The sequence below is a fragment of the Cetorhinus maximus genome, chromosome 27 (genome assembly GCF_964194155.1).
Source record: "Cetorhinus maximus chromosome 27, sCetMax3.hap1.1, whole genome shotgun sequence".
Lineage (NCBI taxonomy): Eukaryota > Metazoa > Chordata > Chondrichthyes > Lamniformes > Cetorhinidae > Cetorhinus > Cetorhinus maximus.
In genome coordinates this window covers 28,960,369-28,986,729 of record NC_135905.1, presented here as the reverse complement: position 1 = coordinate 28,986,729, position 26,361 = coordinate 28,960,369, and the positions used below count along the sequence as shown (strand labels likewise).

The 26,361-nt window shown below is 44.3% G+C and overlaps 1 long non-coding RNA gene across 2 annotated transcripts in view; it reads right to left on the bottom strand.

Annotated features, from left to right (window-relative positions):
- Positions 1–26,361, bottom strand: part of LOC144668677 (uncharacterized) — an 85,841-nt gene that overhangs the window by 15,472 nt on the left and 44,008 nt on the right. Inside the window, exon 4 of one of the 2 annotated variants that reach the window (XR_013573532.1) lies at positions 20,875–20,909. The exons of the other annotated variant lie outside the window; for it this stretch is intronic. This is a non-coding gene — a long non-coding RNA (uncharacterized LOC144668677). Of the gene's footprint in view, positions 1–20,874; positions 20,910–26,361 lie in introns of those variants that run through there. 2 annotated transcript variants of the gene reach the window in all.

The following is a 26,361-nucleotide window of genomic DNA, read 5'->3' as shown; positions in this document are numbered from 1 at the left end:
GTTGTGTCTTCATGACCCAATCACAGAGCACAAACAAGCTATCCTCAGCCAGACTGGAGTCAGACATTCACAGAAGGTATATGAATATCTATGGAGTGTCCTCACTGCATGTTGTCATCATTCTCATGGAATCTAGTCACTATTAGGACCTCTGCTGCATCTTCATGACATGAGCCTGAGCGCTTAGGGTATGTGCACTGTCATCAGTCACACAGAAGTCAAACGTTCACAGATGCAAGGTGAGGATATCAGGACTGTCCTCATTGTATCTCACCATCATCTCCACGAATCTTGCGGCTATGAGGGCTTCCCGAATGCACCTGCCTCCTCTGGTCAGTGAAATGGCATCCTCACCTTTGAGGATCTCATCACCATCAACTCCTTCAAAGTCCTCCTCATTGGAGGACATGTACAGCTCCTCAGCCAGGTCCTCCCCCCGTTGCAGTGTCAGGTTGTGTAATACGCAGCAAGCTATGATGATGCATGATACCCTTGGTGGGCTGTATCGCAGTGCTCCACCGGCCTGTCGAGGCACCGAACCTCATTTTCAATATGTCTTCGTTTGCTCCACCAAAGCCCGGGTCGCAGTATGAGCCTGGGCCTAGTGAAGCGCCTGCCAGCAGCCTACGAGCTGTGGGTCTTCAGCTGCTTGAGCAGTAGGCCCTGCCACCCCTTCCCCGTGAGGGAGGTGCTCCTCCCTTTGCCGAGCCAGGTGCCTCTGCCACTCTCTTCTCCTTCTTCTCTGCTCCCTGTAAGCCATGAAGCATACCACTAAATCATCAGGCTCCATGATCCTTCTGTTCTCCTCCCGCAGGATCAAAGAGAGAGGGAGAGAGAGACACGTGGTTAGCACATGTGTCCTAAGAACCTTTCTTGGTTAAGTCTGAAGGCCCCTTCACGCGTGCAGGAGAGTGCTGGCCACTACTTGGATGGCCAGTGTGTGGTGTGCTTCATTGCTGTCCAAATCCCCACCCACCTCCGCCCCACTCCCCTGACCGACTGGTGGCAGCTTTGGCCACTGGACTGCATGCTGTGCTCTCAGCTCAGGCGCAGGCATTCTCCTAACCCGCGCTGCAAGGCTGCGCTGTTAGCTTGAACCATGAGGGATACAGGTCCAAACCTTAATAAATACATTGCAAGGGGCTCTGAGCACCTCCACCAGTGACTGCACCATGGCCACCTTTCACAAGGGGGATTGTACAACTTGCCCAGTCGGCCAATTGTTCTGCTGCTCCCTAAAACGCACATTAATTTGCAGTCTGTGCCCAAGGGGTGAAGATTTCTGGAGCGTTTGGTGGCACTTTCATGCTTTTGCGTTGCTTGAGGGAGCAGAAAAGCTTCAGAGGCTCCGACTCCAAGCGCGTCAATGGAGCTGCAGCTGAATGGTCTCAGCTGTGGAAGGATGTTCACTTTTGAGAAGCTTTTCCAAGAGCGTGGCCGCTTCCCTCACTCTCCCCACTGCCCCTCACCCCGGCATGCACTTCAATATTTCCTTCAGTCTGTCTGTGCTGCCTTGCCCCCCTCCCCCCGAAACCACCAACCTCCCCCCAGCCCCCCAACCCCAACCCCAACCCCAACCCCAGCATGTGCTTGTGTACTTCCTTCAGTCTGTGCTGCATCGCTCCCCCCCCAACCACCACACCCCTGCCCCATCCACGGCCTGACCCGCACTGGAACCCTTGCCCCGGTACCACATTGAAAACCAGCCGGGAAAAAGCGACTTGCCTGTGCCCCCACCGAATGCGCGGCGTTACTTCCTTGATGTCTTACGGGTGATGTTTGCGAGCGCTGTGCTAGGTTGTGTGCACTCACCTCCAAATTCCCCTCGACGTTCAGGTCACCAGGTGCACGCCTTTTAAAGGCAGTCGTGAAGCACGGTGTTCTGCAGTCACACCGATGTGGGTGGTAAAGTTGATGTGGGGGGATGATTCCGGCGTGCAAGGCTTACAGCGAGATGCTAAGGTATTGAAATTAGGTTCCTGATGTGCGGCGCTGGAAATGCAGACCCTCATTGATGGGTAGAGTGGACGATCGCAAACTGGTTTCACGATGGCATGAAACTGATCTTTGGCCTTCTTGCCATATTGTCCGCTCATGCCCGCCATGATGCCTGATGCCAATGGGACCAGACAATTCCGCCCTAGGTCTGTAGTGTTGAACTCTAACTGCAGAGCGGTCCTTAATTGGGAAGTTGATTGTTATAACTATCGAGAAAGATTGAATAGGCTGGGGTTCTTTCCTCCGGGGTTTGATAGGGTAGTTTTAGAAAAGACCAAAATTAGGGACCAGTAATATGAGATAGTCACTAATAAGTCCAATAGGGAATTCAACAAAAGCTTCTGCACCCAGAGAATAGTTAGAATGTGTCTGTTTCTGTGTTGTACATTCAGTGTAATGTAATTCTATGTAATTCCCAACTCAGTTAATTGTTCATCTGATACAGATCCAAACTATAAGTTACTTAAACCAGGAGGCTGCAGCTTGTATCCCTGTTATCCAATATATCAATTCTTCAAGTACATACCATTGGTATTAGATTTGGGAAACAGATGTTAGCTCTGCTCAGACATCCAAGAATGAAAAGGATATTGATTCTTCTATGGCCATTTATTCATTATCACATCTTACAAAACATCTCCATTTTATAGAATCTTATCCTCAAAAAAGACTCACATTCATGATGCACCATGTCTCTCTGAAACATCACATAGCAGTTCACGTATGTACTTTGAAGTGTCATGACTGCCGCATCAGAAGCCATTTGGTGTAAGACAAAGCAATGAGATCAAATGCTCCCTAAAGGCAACCGCAATACAAAGTACATTGTTGTACAAAAGGTAAAACTTTTCAAATCTATAAAAACAATAATGTAAATGCTTAATTCCATTTTTCCGGTATCCAGTGAACATTGGATGGATCATGAAAAACTTTGCATTTATTAAGGCAACAATCTGGAGCATTATTAACACAACACTAAAGTGGCAACGTACATGGACAGACTGCATGGATATTGCACTCATGCAAAACAAAATAAGCCCAATATGGATCTCAGAGCTACCTCATGCTTGCCCAAGCGAGTATGACTTGAGCTCAAGTACCTCAAGCTAAACCATACCAGTAGCACAAGATGACAAAAGGCAAACTTAAGACTGACATCTAGAAGACTTTCCTTGTGCAGACACTGATCCACACTTAGAATAAATTGAATAGACCACGGGAAAGCGCAGTGGAGCCATAACCCTGATAATGGCTCAAGAGCTAATCAGACACTTTGATGAGGGAACTGTAGGTTTGTGTTTTGAGATGAATCTGCTAAGTTGGACCAAATGGCCTTTCCTGTCTGTTTTCATCTTATAATAGGAGTAAATGCTCTGTCATCTTTTATGCAAGCTATTATCATTGTTGAAGATGCAAGAGACAGTACTGATTTTTGATTAAAGTATGGCAGAGTGAAAGGATTTGCGTATACATACTGAATACTAATCAAGGTTGCATCATTCTAAATTACAAACAGACAGCAAACTCTCTCCAACAGGGAATTGAGGCTGTTCTCATGCACCTTCCGTGCAGTTCTGTCAGTGCCCTGGGAGCTGATACATTCTTTTTCCCCTTGACATTTATATATTACGCTTCTCAGCCTCAGGATGACCCACTTTACAAGCAATGAAGTATTTTTGAAGTGGAGTCGCTGTTGTATTGTAGGAAACACAGCAGCTGTTTTGCACATAGCAAACTCCCATAAACAGCAATCAGAAAAGGACATGCTAAATTGTTTTTCGTGCCGTTGGAGACTTGAATGTTGGCCAGGACACCTGGGGAACTCCCTTGGCTCTTCTGTGAATGGGCTAACAAACTCATTAAACATCAATTTAATGTCTCAGCCAAAAAACGGCATCTTGGACATGGCAGCACTCCCTCAGTGCTACACTGATATGTCAGCCTGGATCGTATATTCAACTCTCTGGGGTGGGGCTTGAACCCGCAACCTTCTGACTGAGAGGCAAGCTATCAATTTAGCAAAGCAGAGAGAAATATATAATTGAATGTAATGTTATTTACACAAGAATGGAAGGATGTAAAATACTTCAAAAAGAAACACTAAGCAAATTAAGGAGAAAAAAGTAATATCCAAATAATTCCTTCTTAAAAGGATTTGGTGGTCTCATTTATTCGTGTAGCTATCCCTCCTTCTGTATTTACAGTATCAGTGGAGAAACAGCTTGACTTTTGGAAATATCTAGAGCCTGATTTAGTGCCTGAATGTCATAAAAATGTCACACAATCATCCAACCATTAAATACTTGTCACAGTGACAGATGCTTTAATACCCAACTTAACCTCGCCAACCTTAGCTCATTTATTATTCAGCTTTTCGATATTTAAGCTGTGTCAGCTGTCACAAATGCAGAAATGAACAATGTAACACACAGGTTGGTTTCCAAGTCATTGATCCAACTCATTGAATCCAACCATATTCCTACCTCCAATAACCTACTGCAATCTTCAGGAATTCAAGCTCTTTGCACCCTCCCTCACATTCTCAAGTATCTGAATCAAAACAATATACTTGCCAATCCATCAGTGTACTGACTCAGGGATGTCTAATCAAGGGCCATGTCCAGCTCCTGAGTCTCGACAATCTGGCCCACGAATCTCAGAAACTGTTCCATTCTCTACTGGGACAGATTCCATCCGGGGTGACTGGGACAAGTTCTACTACCTGATAGTATACCCTGTTTAATGGCCCTATCATTGAGCATTCAAACACAACAGTGTTGTAACAGTCTTCATTTGTCTGTTTTTGAATGACACCCAATTAAAGAGAATACTTAACAACGCAAAAGAAGTTAAATTTCTAAAATAAAAGCAAAATACTGCGGAAGCTGGAAATCTGAAACAAAAACAAAAAATGCTGGAAAAACTCAGCCAGTCTGGCAGCACCTGTGGAGAGAGAAACGGAGTTAACATTTCGAGTCCAATATGACTTCTTCAGAACTGAACTGAGTTCCGAAGAAGTCATGTTGGACTCAAAACGTCAACTCTGTTTCTCTCGCCACAGGTGCTGCCAGACTGGCTGAGTTTTTCCAGCTTTTTTTGTTTTGTTTTCGAGTTCTAAAAGGCACCTTTCCTCTCAGATTTATCTGGAGTTCTGCCAAAAATGGAATCATATGTTCATATATATTGTATGATCAGTAATAAGTGCCCTTCCTCACTTTCCCCCTGGTTTATAACCAAGTCCAAAATCCGTGCTCAGGTACACCTGCAGCCTACTCAATTTTTAGCAGCTGTAGCTTGGATTCTTAACTTTTTTTTATACATTCACAGAATGTGGGCTTCGCTGGCTGGGCCAGCATTTATTGCCCATCACTAATTGCCCTTGAGAAGGTGGAGGTGAGCTGCCTTCTTGAGCCGCTGCAGTCCATGTGGTGTAGGTACACCCACCGTGCTGTTAGGAAGGGAGTTCCTGGGTTTTGACCCCGTGACAGTGAAGGAACGGCGATATATTTCCAAGTCAAGATGGTGAGTGACTTGGAGGGGAACTTCCAGGTGATGATGTTCCCATCCATCTGCTGCCCTTGTCCTTCTAGACGGTAATGGTCATGGGTTTGGAAAGTGCTGTCGAAAGAGCCTTGGTGAACTCCAGAACTCCCGAATCCGCAGGATTTTTTTGACCTTATCTGGATCTTCTTGCTGCTTCTAGAGTAGGCTCCCCATGCACAACAAGTAGGCTCCCCATGCACAACTTCTAACCTTCATTTTATACTTGGCCTAATGAGCCTGTCTCCATGGACAAACTAGACTCCACTGTAGAATGCAGAGACCCAAACTTCCTGGGCGGCCTGCACTCCACCAACATAAATAGGGAAGAACAGAGTGGATTCTCCAGCTACCTTAACCCCAAACCTAGGACCATGGGTGTCTGCAAGGGCACTTGTCACTGCTTAGCCTGGCTGCCCTTGTAATGTGGAACAGCCCATAGCCACTCAGCCTGAGGTCCTAAGACCTAAACAGGCCATAAGAGAAACATTTCAATCTTGAGCTTCACCAGGAGTCATTCTGTCTTAGTCATGGTAACCAATCCTCCACCACCAACCCCCCCACAAAACCCACCCCAGTCGAATAAGATTTTGGAGCCATGAAGAAGCCTCAAAGGGAGCCACACCAGCTCTGGACAAGTCCGAATTCCAGTAATTTCTGTATTTTCCCAGGGAAGTCCAGGAGCTTCCTGCAGCTTGATTTCTTGCCATGGGAGGGGAGGAGGAATGGTGAGGGGGAAACATGGGCAGAAGTTCTGTTCAAGGGTTCTCCGATGGAATTTCAAAGACCAAATTAAGCACAATGCCAGTGTAACCAGGTTCTGCTCCAGCTTCTAGAACCCCAATCTCTCCAGCCTCCGGGTACAGGTGGGATTTTTTTGTTTATTCTTTCATGGGATGTGAGTGTCACTGACAAGGTCAGCGCTCATCCCTAATTGCCCTCGAAATGCTGATGGTGAGCCTCCTTCTTGGATTGGGATAGCTCTTCCTCTGTTAACTTTACTGAAGCTTTTAATCCAACAGGATTGTCCTGGGTCTACAAGACTAGTTGATCCCCCAGAGTTTGGCCCTTTATACAATGAGGTGCAGCTAATGGAATGAGATCCACACGTCCAGTGAGATTTCATGGGGGTCAAGGGATTCCAAAATGGCACAGCTGCCAATGAAAGCTTGGATAAAGTCAACCTTCTGTTGTAATCTTCAATCAAGCAAGCCTCACGACACTGCTGATGATTGGCTGGAGAGCCTGGCCCACAGGTGCGGTGAACCTGTAAGAGGGGATTACTGTTCTACATACTTTGCTTCAAATAACTTTGCAAGCTAATAGCCTAATGGATAGTGTGGTTCCAGCTGGTCAAGCAGCAGAAAGCTTGCCAACGCAGCCATAATGGACAGCCAGAAATTCGACTTGTCGATTTCTCAGTAACTTGGTTTGGGAGCTCAAGCATTGGGATGGATTTGTGTGTGCAAGATGCCTGGATGACCAAAAGAAAGAAAAAGAACCCTCTATCGGCTACATTTCTCCAGCATGGAAGCTCCTAACTAGTCACATGTGACAGAAACGTGGCAGAAACAGAACACGACCACCTACAATCCAAGACTGTTTCAACTAACCTCCACCCACACACACGACATAGAAAACCTATTAGGTAAACCCACTTGGTAAATTTGTGACGTCCTCAAGTGTTATGTTGTTAGAACGCACTGTTCTGAATAGGTGATGAGATGAAGAACTTTCATCAGACTCAAAGCTACTGCACTGAGCATTCAGCAATTACCCAATTCTTTACTGGTCTGTTATAACATGTTACCATGGTGATATTAACATTACATCATTGTAAAGTGCAGTTTTGCTACTGGCTATAAAACCCAGAATAGCACAGGTCCATCAATCAGCATCTTAGAACCGGCAAGGGCAATCAATCATTAAGAGACTGAATTCCGGTAGTTTTTTCAAACTCACACAATCGCTGTAGGAATCACCAAGTTACAAAATGAGAGAGCTGAAGGGAGAGAACTGAAGCGTATTATAGAATTTTCAAGGTGTCGCAATCAACAGATATGTGAGATGTGAGCTTTTTCCCACAAGTCTAGATGCGACTTGTGCCAAGAGTCAATTGGCACAAAGGGGAAACTGTGGATAGAGTTGGGAGGGGACACTGGAGGGCGGGGGTGGGGGAGCTGAGTGAGGCAAGGAGCACATAACCCACATCAGGACAGCGGGGGCCAGAGGAAGAATTCCTTTGTCCACCCAGAGGCTCAGTCAATGATGCATGTGCACAAAATATTCTCTTTTATGTTGATGTATGTGAGACAGAGACTCCTTGGCAAGAAGCAAAGCTTTTTTTTATTTCATATGCTGTGAATTACTTATGGTGTCCATTCACTTGTTATGTAGGTAAGCTAGTCTACGGAGCCATAAATAGCACAGAGGTGAGTGATCAGCCAAGTGTTTGGGTGGTGGTGGTTAAAGCAAAGATGTTGGGCAGGATAGCAGAAGAATCAATAGATTTCTGGGATGCAGGAATTGTCCTATGAGGAGAAATTAAGTAGTTGAAACCTTTTTTGCCTAGAATTCAGAAGAATGAGAGGTGATTTCATTGAAACAAATACAATTCTTAAGGGTTCGACAGGGTAGATGCTGGGAGGTTGGGGAGTCTAGAACTAAGAGTCACAGATTCAGAATAAGGAGTCGGACTGAGATGAGGAGAAAGATCTTCACCCAGAGGGTTGTGTATCTTTGGAATTCTCTACCCCAGAGAGCTGTGGATGGTCTGTTGTTGAATATATTCAAAGCAGAGAACAGTACATCTTTGGATGCTAAAGGAATTAAAAGGTATGGGCAAGTACAAGAAGGTGGAGTTGAAACAGAAGATCAACCATGGCCTTATTGAATGGAAGAGCAGACTTGAAAGGCCAAATGGCCAACTCCTGCTTCTAGTTCTTATATTTTTTATAAGAGCCCCCTGCCCTTTGAACATTGCAATAGGATCTTCAGCATCCATAAACAGGCCCATGGTTTACTGATCTTCTGAAGGAGGCGCAAATTAGAAAAGCAAAACCCTAAGGGTGTCTGTTACTACACCCATTTGGTGCTATTCCACACAATATTTACAGAATTGTTGGCCATTTTCACAAATATCAAAGATGTTCCTGTGAGCAGTTATTAGAGATTAGCAGAAAAATAACTGCAAATGTTAAAAATTTGAAGACAATGCTGGAAATGCACAACATCAGCATCTGAAGGGAAAGATAGGTCAACTGATCAAATTTGCACCAAAAGACACTAACCAATGGAGACCGGTGTATTGCACACATTTATCATGTGACTCAAACTGCATTGTCAGAACCTTTATTTAACTGAACGCTACAGCCTATATTTTACAGGTATGAATACCGGCAATTCTTTCTGTAAAAGTAAGGATGTGCATCGTGATGACAACAGGTTTAAGTGGAGACCCCTGGAAAGAACAGTAAATTAATCTGGGCGATTATTTTTTGGATCCAGATCTCACACCACGTGGGATGTGTCATAGGATGCCAAAATCAGCTGCTCCACTCTCATTCAATAAAGAAATTGTCCGTGCACAAACTCACAATAGCTTGTAGATCCAAGGGTATAGCATCATGATAAAGTCCAGTTGCTTAATTACTGCAGCAGTTTGTTCTGTTATCAGTAACCAACAGCTGAACTAACATTTCCCATCCTCATCACAGACTGCATCAATCTGTTTTGGGCTTTCTGTGTCAATAGTCCTCAGTTTCAAAGAGCAAAGATAGTCAATATCAGTATCATCTCCTGTAGGACATATTCTAAGGACAAACAATGACTACGTCTCTGTTCATAGACTCAGAAAAGAGATGATAAGGAGCAGTCTTGATCTTTATAAATCAATGATAACACAATCACAAGTTGTCACGCGGAGCCTCTCCACTGACTGCTTGATATCGAAGAGCTGCCAAAAAGCTGACTGAAAGCAATGGTCAATTTAAAATCTAGACTGGCGGGCACACTAAGGGCAGAAATTTTCGCTCGTGCACCTGACCTACTCCAGTGTGAAATGACACGTGTTGATGCCAGCTGAGCGCGCCGACGTCAACGCGCAGTCGCGCGATAGTTCGGTCGGCAGGCACGCGCCAGAGCTGGCAGAGCGCCCGCCGACAATTAAAAGGTCTGTTAAGGCCATTAGTTTATAAACTAACGTAAAGTTTTCGCTGCCCGTCCAACCTAACAGTTAGCGAGGAAAACGAAAAGGCCAAGCGGCCTTTGCATTTTTTTGGAAACCTCATCCACGGGTGGGATGAGGTTTCCAAAAACAAATAAAAATAAAATAAAAATTTTAATTTTTCATTAATAACCTGTCCCTGCTTATATGAAAAAGTCACATGAGGGGACATGTTTTATTACATTTTTATTTTTAAAATTTTTTGTTATATCTCTTCATCTCCCTGAGGCAGCTCCGTGCCTCAGTGAGATTATGCAGCGCTCACTCGCGCACATGTATGAAGTTTGCGCTCAGCTGGCTAGCACTCTCCCACCCCACCCTGCCACACAGGCAGCGCTAAGAGCTCCCGCTCGGGTTTCACGCTGGGCAGGCCTTAATTGGCCTGCCAGCATGAAATTGCGGTGCAGTGCCGATTGCGGGCGATGGTCGGCTTACCGGCTGCCCCCTGCCCGCCCCTGCCGAGCCCACCCGCCAAGGGCAAAATTCTGCCCGAAGAGGAATTACATCCAGGCTGAGTCATAGCTGGAGTGAGGGTGGGGGTCAAGGTGGGAGCGAGAGAAAGAGAAGGTACGCAAGGGAAAAATATGGAGGGAAATCATAACTTTAGATGCACAGAGGACATGAACATACAGGCAACCTCAACAATAATTCAAAAATATCCTAACACAAGTTGGACAATTTGAAAAATGGAGTTAATGTGTATGGGAGCATTCGAGCAAGATTACAATACAAATCCAATAGAAATTAGCCATTGGCGATTAAAAATGTGACACAGAAGTAAGCTGCCCTGGTGTGATGTAAATATATAGGGACTAACAAATGTAAATTTAATTCATACTTTCATAGTGATATTATATGAATCCCCAAAAAGTATTAAGAGGCATGTCTTCAAACAATTTTATGAAAGCAAAGAAAAAAAGCAACTGAATGTTAATTGGTTAATTCTGTGGCTTACCAACATTTCAAGAAATATCAGGGCACCTAAAGCAGTGTTCAGCTGAAACAAAACCTGCTATTCAATATATTCAAAGGTCCGAATAATTACATAAGAACGAGGAGCAGGAGTAGGCAATTTAGCCCCTCGAGCCTACCCAACCATTCAATAAGATCATGGCTGATCTCATTTCGGCCTCAACTCCAATTTCCCGCCCTCTCCCCATAACCTTTCAACCCGTTACTAACTAAAAATCTGTCTGTCTCCTCCTTAAATTTATTCAGCGTCCCGGCATCCACTGCACTTTGAGGTAGTGAATTCCACAGATTCACGGCCCTTTGAGAAAAGTAATTCCTCCTCATCTCTGGTTTAAATCTACCACCCTTTAGCCTAAAGCTATGGTCTCTTGTTCTAGAATGCCCCACAAGGGGAAACATCCGCTCCACATCTACTTTGTCTATCCCCTTTAGCATCTTATATGCCTCAATTAGATCTCCTCTCATCCTTCTAAACTCTAGCGAGTATAGGCCTAAACTGCTCAATCTCTCCTCATAAGATAAGCTCCACATCTCTGGAATCAATCTAGTGAACCTCCTCTGAACCGCCTCCAATGCAACTACAACCTTCCTCAAGTAAAGCGGACCAAAACTGTGCACAGTACTCCAGGTGCAGTCTCACCAATGCCTTGTACAGTTGCAACAACACTTACCTATTTTTATACACTTTCATTGATGTTAAATCAATGCACTACTACCCAAAAAATACAAATTTTAAATCTGAATACATTTTAAACACTTCACCTTAGCCCACAATATGGTTTCTTCTTTCCCTTTATCAACTATTTTAACTTTGCTTCTAATTCTAATGCAACCTAATTTATTCTTTAATGTTTTTATAAGTAAAGTATATTTTAATGCACTTCAATTAGTTGTTTTTTAAATTCCTTCTCTCAAAGAGCAGCATTAAAAAATGTCTTAGGTGACCTAATTATCAGCTCTAAACATCCACTTCAGAGTTAATTCAGGCTTAGAAGAAGTGAAAAGGTCAACATGGTCATGTCTTTAGTGAAACCAGGTCATTGTTTAACATGGTTCGTCAATGTTAAATAGAAGCGCATGCAGTGATCAATTAACAGGAGCACTGAGGGTTAAGAGGAACAGTGAAAGTTACAGGGTGCAGTGAGGTTTAACAGAAGCAGTTAGGGTCCACAGGAACATTAAGGTTAACAGGAATTTTGTTCACCCAAGGACAAACACATTTACAAATGTTATCAATGCAGGGGTGTTGCTTCAGCTATGTTCAAGTTCAACTATCATTATGGAGACTTAGACATGGTTATACTATGTATAGGAGAGTTGATGTTGGAAGAAGTGGATGTTAGATAACTCATAATTTATACTCAAATTAGGCTGCTATCAAAAGCTTCAAAGGTCCATCAGGATGTAGCCCCAGCTACCATTGGGTTAGTTCCATGCTCTCAGTTATAGTTAATTGTGCTAGGAAATTGAGGAAGGAGAAACATCATTCAATTTAAAAAGAGTTTTCCCCTTTCATCCCAATGATTGAATGTCAAGCGTGTGAAGTTCAAGGTTGAGTTCATCAAAATAACACCTTGCATAGTGTGTTCTCTGCAAAGAATGGGTGCTTTGTTTAGTGCTGATTCTCAACAGGTGACATTAAAATGGGTAAAATTGAGTACAAGGTTTTTAAAAAATCACTTTTGACAGGAACAGATAATCAATTGATCATGATGCCACCCGATAGCAGCAATAACTATACCTAATGGATAATGTCAGCAGATCCAAGAAAAAGTGGGATTATTCCTTTTGACAAGGGTGTAAGAGTATTGTAAAGTATTTTGTCAACTTCGAGCTGGACAAATGGGCTAGGACGGTCTTTCTCTAGCATGTGCATTGCTATGTTCTTAAGTATACTCATGCAAATAGCTATTAACAGGTGCTTGGTCTGTGATGTATCTGCACGAGAGGTCACGCATTGACTTGTTGCCTGAGGCACTGTGAACCCAGATCGAGTAATGACCAAACTCTCCGTATGAGTCATGATGACTATTAAAAGAGAAGAGTTAAAATTAGCATCTTAAACATGGAAAGCATGGTTACACTTTACAGAATCCAGGGAATTTGCTAAGATGATACGCAGGGCTCTGAGTTTAATAGAGTTTTAAATCTTGAATCAGTTTTTCTCAAAGATGAAAGTTACAGACCTTTGATAGAAATTATTAAACGATAGAGCTGAAAATCTGAAATAAAAACAGAAAATGGTAGAATGCACAGCAGACCATCAGCATCAATAAAGAGAAGAGATAAGTTCCATCAGCATCAATAAAGAGAAGAGATAAGTTCCAGCTGCATCCACCACATTAACCTATCTTTTCCTTTTCAGATATTGATGAATCTGCTCTGCATTTCTAAACTTTTGATTTTTTTTCTTTTTGTTTATTTTGCCTTTTTACTCTCATTTACGCTGCAAAAATTAGAGGTAATATGCAGTCAGAAAATTTTGGCTTGCAAATCTCAAACTGCTAGCATATCCATGATGAGAGGACATTTTTTCACACAAAGAGGTGTTAAGATTTGGAATGCACAACCTGAAAGAGTGACAGAAGCAGATTCCATGTGAACTTTCAAGAGGCAATTGGACTTGGAATTTTGCAGGGTTACGGGGACAAAGTGAGGTGGGTGATAAATTGGACAGCTCTTTCAAAGAGTCAACACAGGCACAAAGAGCCAAATGGCCTCCTTCTGTGCTGTTAGATTCTATTATGGCAACAAAATGACACCTTCATTTATGTATTATAAATAATTAGGTCTTTGGGAAGGTTTCAAAAGTGCAAACTTAACATTAACAAACGGTGCATGACAGGTTCTCATTTAATACCAGTCCAAATAATTGAGAATATGGGCAGGATTTTTCAATCAGCTTGTGGGGTGGGCCCCACGCACCAACGCGTAAAATAACGCACGATGACTTCGGGCGTGCGTCCCAACGTCATCACACAGTCCCACGTTATGTCGTTCGGCAGGTGCATGCCAGAGTCGGCTGCGCGCCCATCGATATGTAAACGGCTATTAAGGCCATTAAAAAGTAATTGATGCCATTAGTAACACTGCCCGTCCAACCTTAAGGTCGGCGAGCTGGTGAAAAGGCCAAGCGGCCTTCGCGTTTATTAGGAAACCTCATCCACAAGCGGGTTGAGGTTTCCTAAAGCTTTTATGAAATAAATAAAATTTTTCTCCTAAATATAAGAACATTCCCATCTCATGTGACACAGTCACATGAGGGGACATGTTTAAATAAATTTTTCAACCATTTATTTAATTTTTTGAACATCAATTCAATCTCCCTGAGTCAGCTCCGTGCCTCAGGGAGATTGAAGCGTTCCTTCGCGTGCTTGCGCAAAAGAGCGTTGGCCCGACTCTCCGTCCTCCCCCTGCCCACACAGGTAGCACTAAGTAAAATGGCGCAGAGCCAATCACGGGCGGCAATCAGCTCCCCGACCACCCCTGCCCACTCCGACCGTGCCCACCCGCCACCTGAAAAATTCAGGCCTATGAATGCATCACAGTATCCAGTCTGCTTCAGTACTATATAGATAAGCACAGCAGCCATTTTGCACATAGCAAAATTTCACGTACCTCAATGAGATCAGAGGCTGATTAATCATTTTTGGGCTATTGATTGATGAAGGACTGTTGACAGCACATCTCCCTGCTCTTTTTCAAATAATGCAATGGGATATTTAACAGTCCAAAGGTAGCAATGAAAACAGACTCATGACATTCTTCTAAAAAGCTCCCAGGCAGCCTTTTAGAAAACAATCGTCATGCGAACAAAAGACATAATCAATTATTCCAGAAAGCAACGAATGAGTTCGAGGCCTTCTAGGACTTGCTTGGTACCAGTAAGGGTCAGTGAGGAACCTGTCACAGTGAATATCAAAAATAGATACAGGCCTCTGTTTTCTGCCTTTCCCGGGGGTAGAGTGGGGAATAAAATTGGGGCTTGCATATATTACTCCTTCTCCTTCTGAGTACATAACACTTCTACTGAACAGACGGATGAGGTCTCAGTTTAAAATCCAATCAGGCAAACACGTCTCTGACAAGAAAGAACTGCACTGGAACATTAGCCCAGGCTCCTACCTCAAATAAGCCCGCAAACTTCTGACCAAGAATCAGGAATCTAGCTACTGAGACCTGCTAACAGAGTCAAACAATTAAAATAACCAAAGAGTGACTGGCCTGTTTACTGCTTATTCCCTCAGGAAATAAAAATATTTAAAAGCTTTTTTTAAAGTAAACAAAACGTCAAAATAAAAATTGTAGCTTTAATGGTGCATTAGATTGATGCAAAGCAAATGGACTACTGCAGCACCAGCAAATTGTATTTGATGAATGCCATCTAAAGAGTTGAACAACGCAGACCATATGTGCACGACCTTTTGATGTGAGTTATGCTTTGGGCACTCTCCAAAAACATCCATCGCAGATGTCTGGCAGGCTTACCCTTCTGCTACTTCAGGGGTGCAACATTGCGCTGTTCAATCATAACTCGATTCCCATCACCTGTAAATTCCGGGTGCGGTTATATTTCAACTTAAACTTACAGTGTCAGCTGTGGCTCAGTGGAGCACTCTCACCACGAGTCAGAAGGATTTTGGGTTTAAGTCCCATTCCTGGACTCGAGCTCAAAATCAGTGCTGCCACTCCCAGTACAGTACTGATGGAGTGCCGCACTGTTGGAGGTATTTTGGATGAGATGTTTAAATGAGGCCCATCTGCCCTCGCAGATGGACATAAGTAATCCCATGGCATTATTTTGAAGAAGAGCAGGGGAATTATCCCGGAAATATCTGTCAGCAACGTTCTGTAAGACATCCTCTTGACCATTAAGAGTATAACTCGTAGCCTGCAGTATAACTTAGGTGTTATTGCTGAAAATCACATTGTCTAATTACCAACCTGAGGCTAGTGCTGCAACACACCATTTCTGGCACGTGCTTTAATGATTTTCGCTCCCCCAATCAAAATAAGTGGAATCTCTAAGAGGAGGCAGTACATGAGAGGGGCAGCCCAGAACCAGACCAGGCATCCTTTTAGCCTAAAAGACTTCTCCAACTTGAACTGTAATAAGCCACCATAACTGGAATTGCCCCTGACATAAAGAAAACTTATTAACAATGCAGTTCCTAAATTAAAATGAAATAATTGCACAAGCCCCGGTTGAATCTCTGATAACATCCATTTCTTGCTCCTTCATCTAACATCCCAATAATGCCTGTGTTTCAAAAGTAATCCATTGGTTGAGAAGTAATTTGGAATATCCTAAGATCTATAAAAGCAAGCTCTTTGTTATAAAACCTGGAATTAACATTCAGTGCGCCATCAACAAGGTTCCTACAAATGCCAGCTGACTCCCATCTCATCATACCTTTCCATTACATGTAGAAACCAAATGGGTCAACGATCAAGAAAACCAACATTCCCCTCAACTGGACACAAGTAGAGGCTACCGAAGGTCCCGTCCCTAACAGCTCAGGCACTTTTCAGATCCAATTCAGTTGTAGGGAGCACAAAGCAGATTAAAACACTAGCCTAGAAAACTTTTATTTAACCCACAACTCCGAGAACTATTAAAGTATTTAAACATGTAAAACAACACCTTGCCTAATCACCTTTCCTCATCTTATAGGAACATAAGAATAGGAGTGGGCCATTCAGCCCCTCGAGCTTCTTCCACTATTCAATTCGATAGTCAATCTGCAGCTCAGCTCCATTTACTGTCCTGGTTCCATTGCTGCTAATACCCTTATCTAATAAAACCCTGTCTGTCTCAATTTTGAAATTTTCACAGCAAACAACTTGCGCGCATTAGGGTCCCATAAACAGCAAGGAGAAACACGGCCAGGTAAACTGCCTTTAGTGATTTTGGTTGAAGGAAAAATATTGGCCTGGACACTGCAGAGAACTAATCAAAAAGCAGAATGCTGCAGATGCTGGAAGTCAGAAACAAAAACATAAAACGCTGGAAATACTCAGCAGGCCAGGTAGCATCCACAGAGACAGAAACAGAGTCAACGCTCCAGTTCAATGGCCTTACATCAGAACACTGAATGTGGAAAAGAACTCCCTTACTCTCCTTCAAATAAGCCATGGGATCTTTTACACGTGCCTGAGGGGGCGGACTCTCGTTGATTTAAAGGGTGGGATTTTCTGTGCCTGCTGGCATCGGGCATGCTCGGCAGCGTGAGCGTGAGCGTGAAATATAGCAAGAAGACCAGAAATAGGTTTCACGACATCATTAAACCAGTTTGCAATCGTCCACTCAGACCATCGATGGCGGGCCGCGTTTCCCCGTCGGACATCGGGAACCTCATTGTAATACATCGGCATATCATTATACAGCCAGCCCTCCAGGATCAGCTCCCCACCCTGGAGCGTCCGCCCACGTTGGCATGATTGCACGCTGATGCATTTCACAACTGCATATATATAAGGTGTGCATTTGGCGGGCTGCACTTTGAGGGGAGCCCGGAGGTGAGTGCGCAGTAATGTTGCACAGGGCTCGCCCGGGTCACCTGTTGGGCTTCAAGGTTGAGGCGCGTTGATGGGGTGAGGGGAGGTCAAGGGCTGCCCTGCGGTCGAAGGTGGTGCACAAGCATATGCGGGGTGGGGGGGAGGGAAGCGGCCATGCATTAGGGAAACCTTGTATAAAATGATCATTCCTCTGCAGCTGAGACAGTTCAGACGCAGCCACATTGAGAAGGCTTGGAATCGGGCTTCTAGCTTATCAAACAACACAGAAGCATGTAAGAGCCACCAAGCACTCGAGCTTTTCACCGCTCGGGCACAGACTGCAAACTAATGAGCGTTTTAATGAACTGCAGAACAGTTGGACGACTGGGTACGTTGGACAATCTCCTTGCTGAAGCTGGGCCATGGAGCAGTCACTGGTGGAGGTGCTCACAGCCCCTCGCAACATCATCATCCCGGTTTGGACCAGTCTCCCCCATGGTTCAAGCTAACAGCGCAGCCTTGCAGCGCAGGTTAGGAGGATGCCTGTGCCTGAGCTGAGAGCACAGCATGCAGTCCAATGGGCAAAGCTGCTGCCAATTGATCAGGTGGAGTGGGGCAGAGGCGGTTGAGGTTTCGGGCAGCCATGCAGCACACTGAACTCTGACCATCCAAGTGGTGGCCAACACTCTCTGGGATGCGTTAAGGGGCCTTCAGACTTAACCAAGAGATGTCCTTAGTATACCCAAGCTAACCTACGTGTCTCTCTTTTTCATCCTGCAGGAGGAGTACATCAGGAGCATGGAGCCTGGTGAACTAGCTGCATGCCTCGTGGCGTACAGAGAGCGGAGGCGACGGTGATGAGCGGATGAGCGGAGGAGAAGAGAGCGACAGAGGTGCCTGGCTGCGCAGAGGGAGGGGCAGCACCCTCAGGAAGAAGGGGCAGGCGGGACTCCCACACACATTGCTGAAAAGCCACAGCGAGCTGTCACTGGTCAGCGCCTAGCTAGACCCAGGGTCTATAGACACCGCCTTCCATTCCTGCAGATGACCAACATCCAGTGTCGCCGAAGACTGTGCAAATCTAGGGAACTGGTCAGTCACATCTGCCACCTGCTGCAGGATTTGGTGCCATGCAGTGAAGACACACCATAGATCTTCATATAGCTTCTGTGAATGTCTGACTCCTGTCTGGCCGAAGGCAGCTCACTTGTGCTCTGTGATCAGGGTCATACCATAGAGACGCAGCCATAAAACTTTAAAAGCACCTGATCCTTTGTCCACCTTCAGTACCTGACCCCTTCAGGAGCACAGCATCACCGTTCACAGATGCTGAAGAAATGGGGGGCCAGCCCCAGCTTAAAGGTGCTGAGAGTACACAGAGAATGACGGAACTCTGTGACGCCTGCCCACGACATTCTGGCAGCAATGACCAGCACCACTGAGGTACAGGCATCAATAATGTGTCCAGGGAGTATGAGGCTGGACCATCACTTTGGTCTGAAGGCTGCACAAAGCACCTGGAAGAAGCCCTGGACTGAAACACCTGCCTTTATCTCGCACAGAAAGGTTTCACATCTAAGTGACACAGACAAGACTCATCAGAACAAGAAGCTGTAGGCAGGAAGACATTCTTGAGAGTTTATTTACAATAGTGAACATTATGTACAAGTGATTAACACCCATGCCCAGGCTGTGCAACTAATTCTCCTTAACTTTCCTAACTCTGCTCCCCGAACATCCACAGCGGAGGTGGAGACAGCCTGCTGACTGCTCAGCCCTGTCAGGGATGACCTTTGCAGGCGTTCCCTGGAGGGCTGAGACCTGGCCTGTTTTCAGGGTCCTGCTGTGTGGCAGTGGCACTCTCCTCAGCCTGTGGAGCTGGAGCTGCCTAGGTCAAGGAGGGTGCCTTCAGGTTCCTCTTCAGGGGTTTCTTCAGGGCTTGTTTGGAGGGCCAGGGTCATGGACTATGTTAGCTGTTTCCCAGATGTGCCTATGAAAGCAAGGAGAGATAATTAGTACATGGCAGTGGCCTGTGAAACAGGACACATCACTTGCAGCATTGTTGTCTGGTGAACGTTGCCCTGTTGGATCCTCACCGTCAGCACAGGAGCTGTTCAGATCCTTGCCGGCCAGCTGGATGGCTCTATTTTCAAAGTCTGGGAGGACTATTATGACACAGCTGATGGTAAAGGCTGGGTTATTCAAATGCCAGAGGGAAATTTGAAACAACTGTCATAATCCATTTTTGCAATTTGTATGTTTCGAGATGTGGGCTTTGAAGTCAGTAGTAATAAGATAACCAAGTCTCAAGAGGTTTTTTATAAACTAAATTAAACATTTTTTAATACAAGAAAGATTGTAAACACATACATATATCTACAAAATTACTACTATAATAACTAGAAACATCCCCTAATTAATCTGACTCTCAATTAGACCCCCGGTAAGGCAACAGTAAAACTCAGATTTAACAGACCTCTGGCAAAGCACAGCCTGGACAGTCAGATTCAAAATTAGTTTCTTTCAGCTCTGGGTCCTTGCAAACAGGGTTGGGGATTACAGGCTGGAGGCTTCTCACACTTATTGGATCTTAAAAAGGCTCTCCCTGACACACAATCTCCTTTCTCCTTTACAAATATCTTTCTCTTTGAATGTAAATTTTCCATTATATCACTAGGCTTTTAATGTTACCTTTTCTAACAACAGCATCCTTTCATCCCACCAATTTCATTAGTGAAAAAAAAACATATTGCTTGGCATCTTCTAGCTAGGTGTAAGATTTCACCCACAGTCTTGAATGGTTTCTTTTAACAAATGCAGATTTACACTTTACCTTCTACCCTCCTTATGTTTATCTAATTAACATCTCAAAATTACTATACATCAAAGCACCCAGACTAGCTGGCTTTAATCCAATTAAGACACACACAGACACACACATAGACACAGACCCCACTAGAACTTTATTTTTAAAAAAATTCTAATAACATTATTATAGCTTCTTGACAAGGACCTAGATTTCAGGCATTCCTTCACCAGTCTGCGACCTCTCCCTCTTGTTGTGTGTCAGCTTGAATAGAGATGGAGAGAGTGTATCAGGATGCCTGTCAAGCCAGATGATAAGTACGCCTGGCACGTGTGGGTGGTAAGTGATCCCATGGCCAGGATGAGAACAATGAAGGTGTGTGAGAGAGTGAATGGTGATGTCCCTTGAACTGGCCATGAGTGAGGTCCCTGTGGATGTGTGATGGGTTTATGAGTGTGTGAGTTGAGGATGATGAGAAGAGTGACTCACCCTGGCAGAACGGAGGAGACCATTCATCCTCTTTTGGCACTGGGTTGCTGTCTTCTTTTGCAGGGTGTTGGCACTGAGAACCGCTGCCACTGCCTCCCATGCTGGATTGGTGACCTTGCTTGCAGGTCTTCGCCCAGAGCTGGGGTAGAAGACTTCATGGTGGGCCTCCACTGCTTCCAGTAGGTGCTCGAGGGAGGTGTCTAAACTTGGGGGCCGTCTGTTCTCTCCCTTTGGCAGCCATGACTTTCCAACAGCTTTCAATCCCTTACAGAGTGCTAGCTCTGTGCGGGGGTGCTCTTTAAATATAGTGCCCAGATTACTGAAGGCTTGAGGTGAATCAGAGGCTGCCCCACCAGTGATCCAGAGTGCCCAAGATCTTATCTGAAAGACAGTGCAGCACACCCTCAGTACTGCACGGGATTGTAGGCCTACATTAAGCGCTCAAGTCTGAGTAGTGGGGCTTGTACCCACAACCTACTGACTCAGATACAAGAGTGCTACCCACTTGAATGTAGCTGACTAGCTCTCAATGACCCATGTGCAGTGCTGAGTTGCACTCAGCCTGCCCTGTTACTCAAGGCTGGTCTTCAACACTGAACTAGAGTACTAGCAATTAATATGGCCATATATTATACAAAAACATAATGTGATTAATCATAACCTATAATTTATGTTAAAATCAATTAATAAAAACCAACCTGCCTCTTTATTTAATTGAAGGGAAGTTCTTCATGTCCAGGCTATAGCTGCACTGTCAATCTCACTTTTAAAGTCAAATAATGAAATAAGTTTTTTTTTTCTTTTTAAATAGTCATAAGATTAATGACCATTGAATTATGACTGTAATTTTTAAACAAGGCCTTAATCAATTCCAGTCAACAGCTCTGCTTTGTGTATCTGAACTTACTTACTGAAGAATGAGGTGACATGTTTTTTCCAATATTTCAACAAACTGCTTTTGGGATTTCTTAAAGATCCTGGCTCTATAGACTGAGAGGAAGATAAAGAGATTCTGACAGAGGAAGGAAGAAGATTGTATTTGGATAATATCTTTGCATATTTCAAACCAATTTACATCTAATAATGTGCATTGATTTGTTATAACGATGGAAACCATTTTGCAAATAGGATATCACAAACAGTGCTGCAATGAACAACCAGTCTGAGGGATAAATGCTGGTCAGGAGATTGGTAAAACTCCTGAATATTGCCATGGGATCACTAACAGCTCTGAACCAACACAATAACCTCTGTTTGTTATTTCACCTGAAGGACAGCACTTTGACAAAGCAGCACTCTCTCAGTCATGCAATGTTAGCCAAAATGTTGTCCTAACACGAGTTTGAACACACAGCTATCTGCCTCGAAAGCTACCAAACTGATACACTGAGAGAGGCAGAAATAAAGAACAAATAACGCAGATTGAGGACTTGCCTGCATGGATTGTAACAATAGTGTTATGGTTTATTATTTAAATGCCTGCAGCACGATTGTCATGCAAATTTAACAATATCCAACATGTCTGCACCAGGATGATACCTGGGATGAAGGGTGTTAGCAATGATGAACAACTGGTAAAACTTGGTAATATTCTGATTTTTGGTTATATTCCTTGGAGATGAAGAGGTCAAGGGGCAATCTGCTTGAAGTATTTAAAACAGTGAAGGGAGTTCAGGATAGAATGGGAATTATGATTTCTCCTAGTCAGAGAGTCTGGAAAAGACGATTCATGTTAGAATTTGAGCTAAGCAAATTAAAAGTTCAACCAGAAAAATCTCTCCAAACAAATGGCTGAGATGATGTGGAACACAGAATGCTGCTGAAGGGCAAAGAGGCCAGATGAACTGCTGTCTTTAAAAGGGAGATCAAAGAAGGAAAGGGAGAGAGAAAGAGAAGGAAAGAGAGAGAAAAAGAGAAGGAAGGAAAGGGAGAACGAGAAGGAATGAGAGAGACAAAGAGAAGGATAGAGAGAGAAAAAGAGAAGGAAATAAAGAGAGAAAGAGAAGGAAAGAGAGAGAAAAAGAGAAAGAAAGAGAGGGAGAAAGTGAAGGAATGAGAGAGAGAAAGAGAAGGAAAGAGAGAGAGAGAGAAAGAGAAGGAAAGAGAGAGAGAAAGGGAAGGGAATAGAAGGAAAGAGGAGGTAAGAGAGAGAAGGAAAGAGAAAGAGGGAAAGAAAGAAAGAAAGGAAGAGAAGGAAAGAGAGAAGGAGAGAAAGAAAGAAATAAAGAACACCAAAGGCCTGGTTTTCTGCTCAGCACAATAGCTAACACACTCATGTGGGATTGCTAAACATGGTGTTTCAATGCAGTCCTCAACACAATTAAAATCTCATGTAGCAGGGTTTTGCTCTGTGCACAATGCAGCATTATCATGCTTTTAATCAATGGAATTTAGTTTAATGTGGCAGTATCTGAAACTCTATATGGGCTTTTGCTAAAGAAAATCAAATATGTTCAATTACCCAATTTTGTCACAAGTCTGCCCATTCCTGACTCTCAGTTAGACATTCAGTCAGATTTCAATGCACAGATTTTATTATATTGCCACCCAGTGGCGATGCTCAGGAAGAACAGCACATACAATACCGACTCCCACAGCTACCTCGACTACAGCTCCTCACACCCCGCTTCCTGTAAGGACTCCATCCCATTCTCTCAGTTCCTTCGCCTCCGTCGCATCTGTTCTGATGATGCCACTTTCCAAAACAGTTCCTCTGACATGTCTTCCTTCTTCCTTAACCGAGGTTTTCCACCCACGGTGGTTGACAGGGCCCTCAACCGTGTCCGGCCCATCTCCTGCGCATCCGCCCTCACACTTTCCTCTCCCTCCCAGAAACATGATAGGGTCCCGCTTGTCTTCACTTATCACCCCACCAGCCTCCGCATTCAAAGGATCATCCTCCGCCATTTCCGCCAACTCCAGCATGATGCCACCACCAAACACATCTTCCCTTCACCCCCACTGGTAGCATTCCGCGGGGATCGTTCCCTCCGGGACACCCTGGTCCACTCCTCCATCACCACCTACACCTCAACCCCCTCCCACGGCACCTTCTCATGCAACCGCAGAAGGTGCAACACCTGCCCCTTTACTTCCCCTCTCCTCACCGTCCAAGGGCCCAAACACTCCTTTCAAGTGAAGCAGCATTTCACTTGCACTTCCCTCAATTTAGTCTACTACATTCGTTGCTCCCAATGCAGTTTTCTCTACATTGGAGAGACCAAACGCAGACTGGGTGACCGCTTTGCAGAACACCTTCAGTCTGTCCGCAAGCATGACCCAGACCTCCCTGTCGCTTGCCATTTCAACACTCCACCCTGCTCTCATGCCCACATGTCCATCCTTGGCCTGCTGCATTGTTCCAGTGAAGCTCAATGCAAACTGGAGGAACAGCACCTCATCTTCCGACTAGGCACTTTACAGCCTTCCGGACTGAATATTGAGTTCAACAATTTTAGATCATGAACTCTCTGCTCCATCCCCACCCCCTTTCAGATCCCCCCCTTTTTTTTCCAATAATTTATATAGATTTTTCTTTTCCCACCTATTTCCATTATTTTTAAATGTATTTCCATCCATTATTTTATCTCTACCTTTTAGCCTTTTTCAATTCCTTCACCCCACCCCACCCCCACCAGGGCTATCTGTACCTTGCTCATCCTGCTTTCTACCCTTAATGTCACCTATTAGCACATTCCTTAGATAATATCACCACCTTCAACACTTCTTTGACCTTTTGTCTATGACATCTTTTGGCAATCTCCACTGGCCCTCTATCCAGCTCTACCTGTCCCACCCCACCTTAAACCAGCTTATATTTCACCCCTTTTCTATTTTTACTTAGTTCTGTTGAAGAGTCATACGGACTCGAAACATTAACTGCGTTCCTCTCCGCAGATGCTGCCAGACCTGCTGAGTTTTTCCAGGTATTTTTATTTTTATTTTTGTTTTGGATTTCTAGCATCTGCAGTTTTTTGCTTTTAGTAAATACAATATATCTCCAGTTTGAAGACAGACTTCTGGAGCACCTCATCCCTTCTCACAGGAACATCTCAAACTGCTTTACTTCAATGAATAGCTTTGACTGTTGTTATGTTGGTAAATATGGCAGTCATTTTGTGCACAGAAAGGGAGTTGACAAGATAGAACTACCGATGAGGTTAAGTGATTAATTATGTTTTGTAGGGGTTGGTCATGGAAGAAATGGATGAAGAGTGGCCAGGAAACTGGGAGAACTCCCTGCTTCCCAGATTTTGATCACTCCACCTCTGAGGCTGTGGCCGGGATTTTCCGGCCCTGTCGCGGGTGAGACCCGCCGTGGGTGAGGTGGTGCCCATTGACTTGCGGCGGGACCGGAAGATCCCGGCAGCGGGAGGGTGCGGACAATCCCGCCCTGTGTCTTCAGCTGTCGAGGTACAAATCTCTGGAATTTCCGTCCTAATCTTCTCCACCTCTCTATCGCTTTACTCCTTTAAGATGCTCCTTAAAATTTACCTCTTTGACCAAACTTTTTGTCATCTGCAACTTGGTACGTTTTACTATATTAGAGGTGCTGTATAAATGCAAGTTGTTGTTGGTTTGTTATCTGACGTGGTTAAATTCTGAGATATATGATAATGTGCATTTTAAAGATAACTCACATGTTATTGTGCAGGGTGTGAAAGTCTGGCTGAGGAAATGAATTTACACCAGTGGATACAGTTTGGAACTTATTGGACTTCAGGAAGGCTAATAGTTTGCTCCATGGTCTCTAATAATGCTGCTCTGTAGTTCAAGCATTAATGCACAACAGCATCTGCTCAATGTTTCCCTCTCGCTTATAGTGCAAAATATATTATAGACATGGCAACTGAACTCTACAAGAATTTGAAAAACTCTGCGGACATTCCCTCTCACCCTTTGCCTCCCTCAACCCCAATGCCAAAAGAGAAAAGTGCTTTAAAATCCAGTTACACCTTGTAGTGTGAAACCCCAGTGGTATGTGGCTACCTCCTCCGGGGGTGGGGGGGGGGGGGTGCTTACCCCTCACCAGGAACCAACTCCAGAATTATAGTCACTTTTGCATCGTTGTGACAGGAAATGATTTCGCTGCAGCACAACAGTGACAGTACACCTGTAAAATAAAGACTCACATTTATCCAGTGTCTAAATGTTGTCTGGGTGACCTGAAGTATTTGATGCACTTTGCATTCATCAATGCTGTTATGCAGGCAAACTCATCAGCCAATCTGTACACAACAAGATTCAATAGACAGCAATGAGTTGTTTTGGCGATGGTGCTTGAGAGAGGAATACTGAGAGGGAAACAAACTCCCTGCTCTTGTCGAAATAGTGCCAATGGATCCTTAATATCCACCTAAATGGCAGGAATAGGAAGACAGGTCATTGGCCTAATATTTCATCTGAACGACAGCACCTCTGACAATGCAGCACTCCTTCATTATGACACCGATGTGTCAACTGGATAATGTCCTCAAGCCTTGGTGTTGGGTGTGAGCCCATGACCTTCTAACTCAGAGCAAAGAGCTGCATTCTGATTCACCAAGCTCAGGAGTACCACCTTCAGAGCTCCCCGGCCATCTGTGACTATTTCCTTCCAGTTAAGATAAGGTTTCATTCAGCTGTGAGGCATTTTTCTATGTCCCTTCTATTTTAAAATTGTCTGTATTGATTTTCTGGCAGATACATTATATGATCAGATCAGCCTGAGCTTCTTTTTGTGTGAGCATCAGTCGATAGATACTTGGGTTAAAACAGAGAGGGACCTATGCATTGATTTGAAGATGATATGCTGGACCAGTCCCAGACAAGAACAGGGCAGAGAGAAATCCAA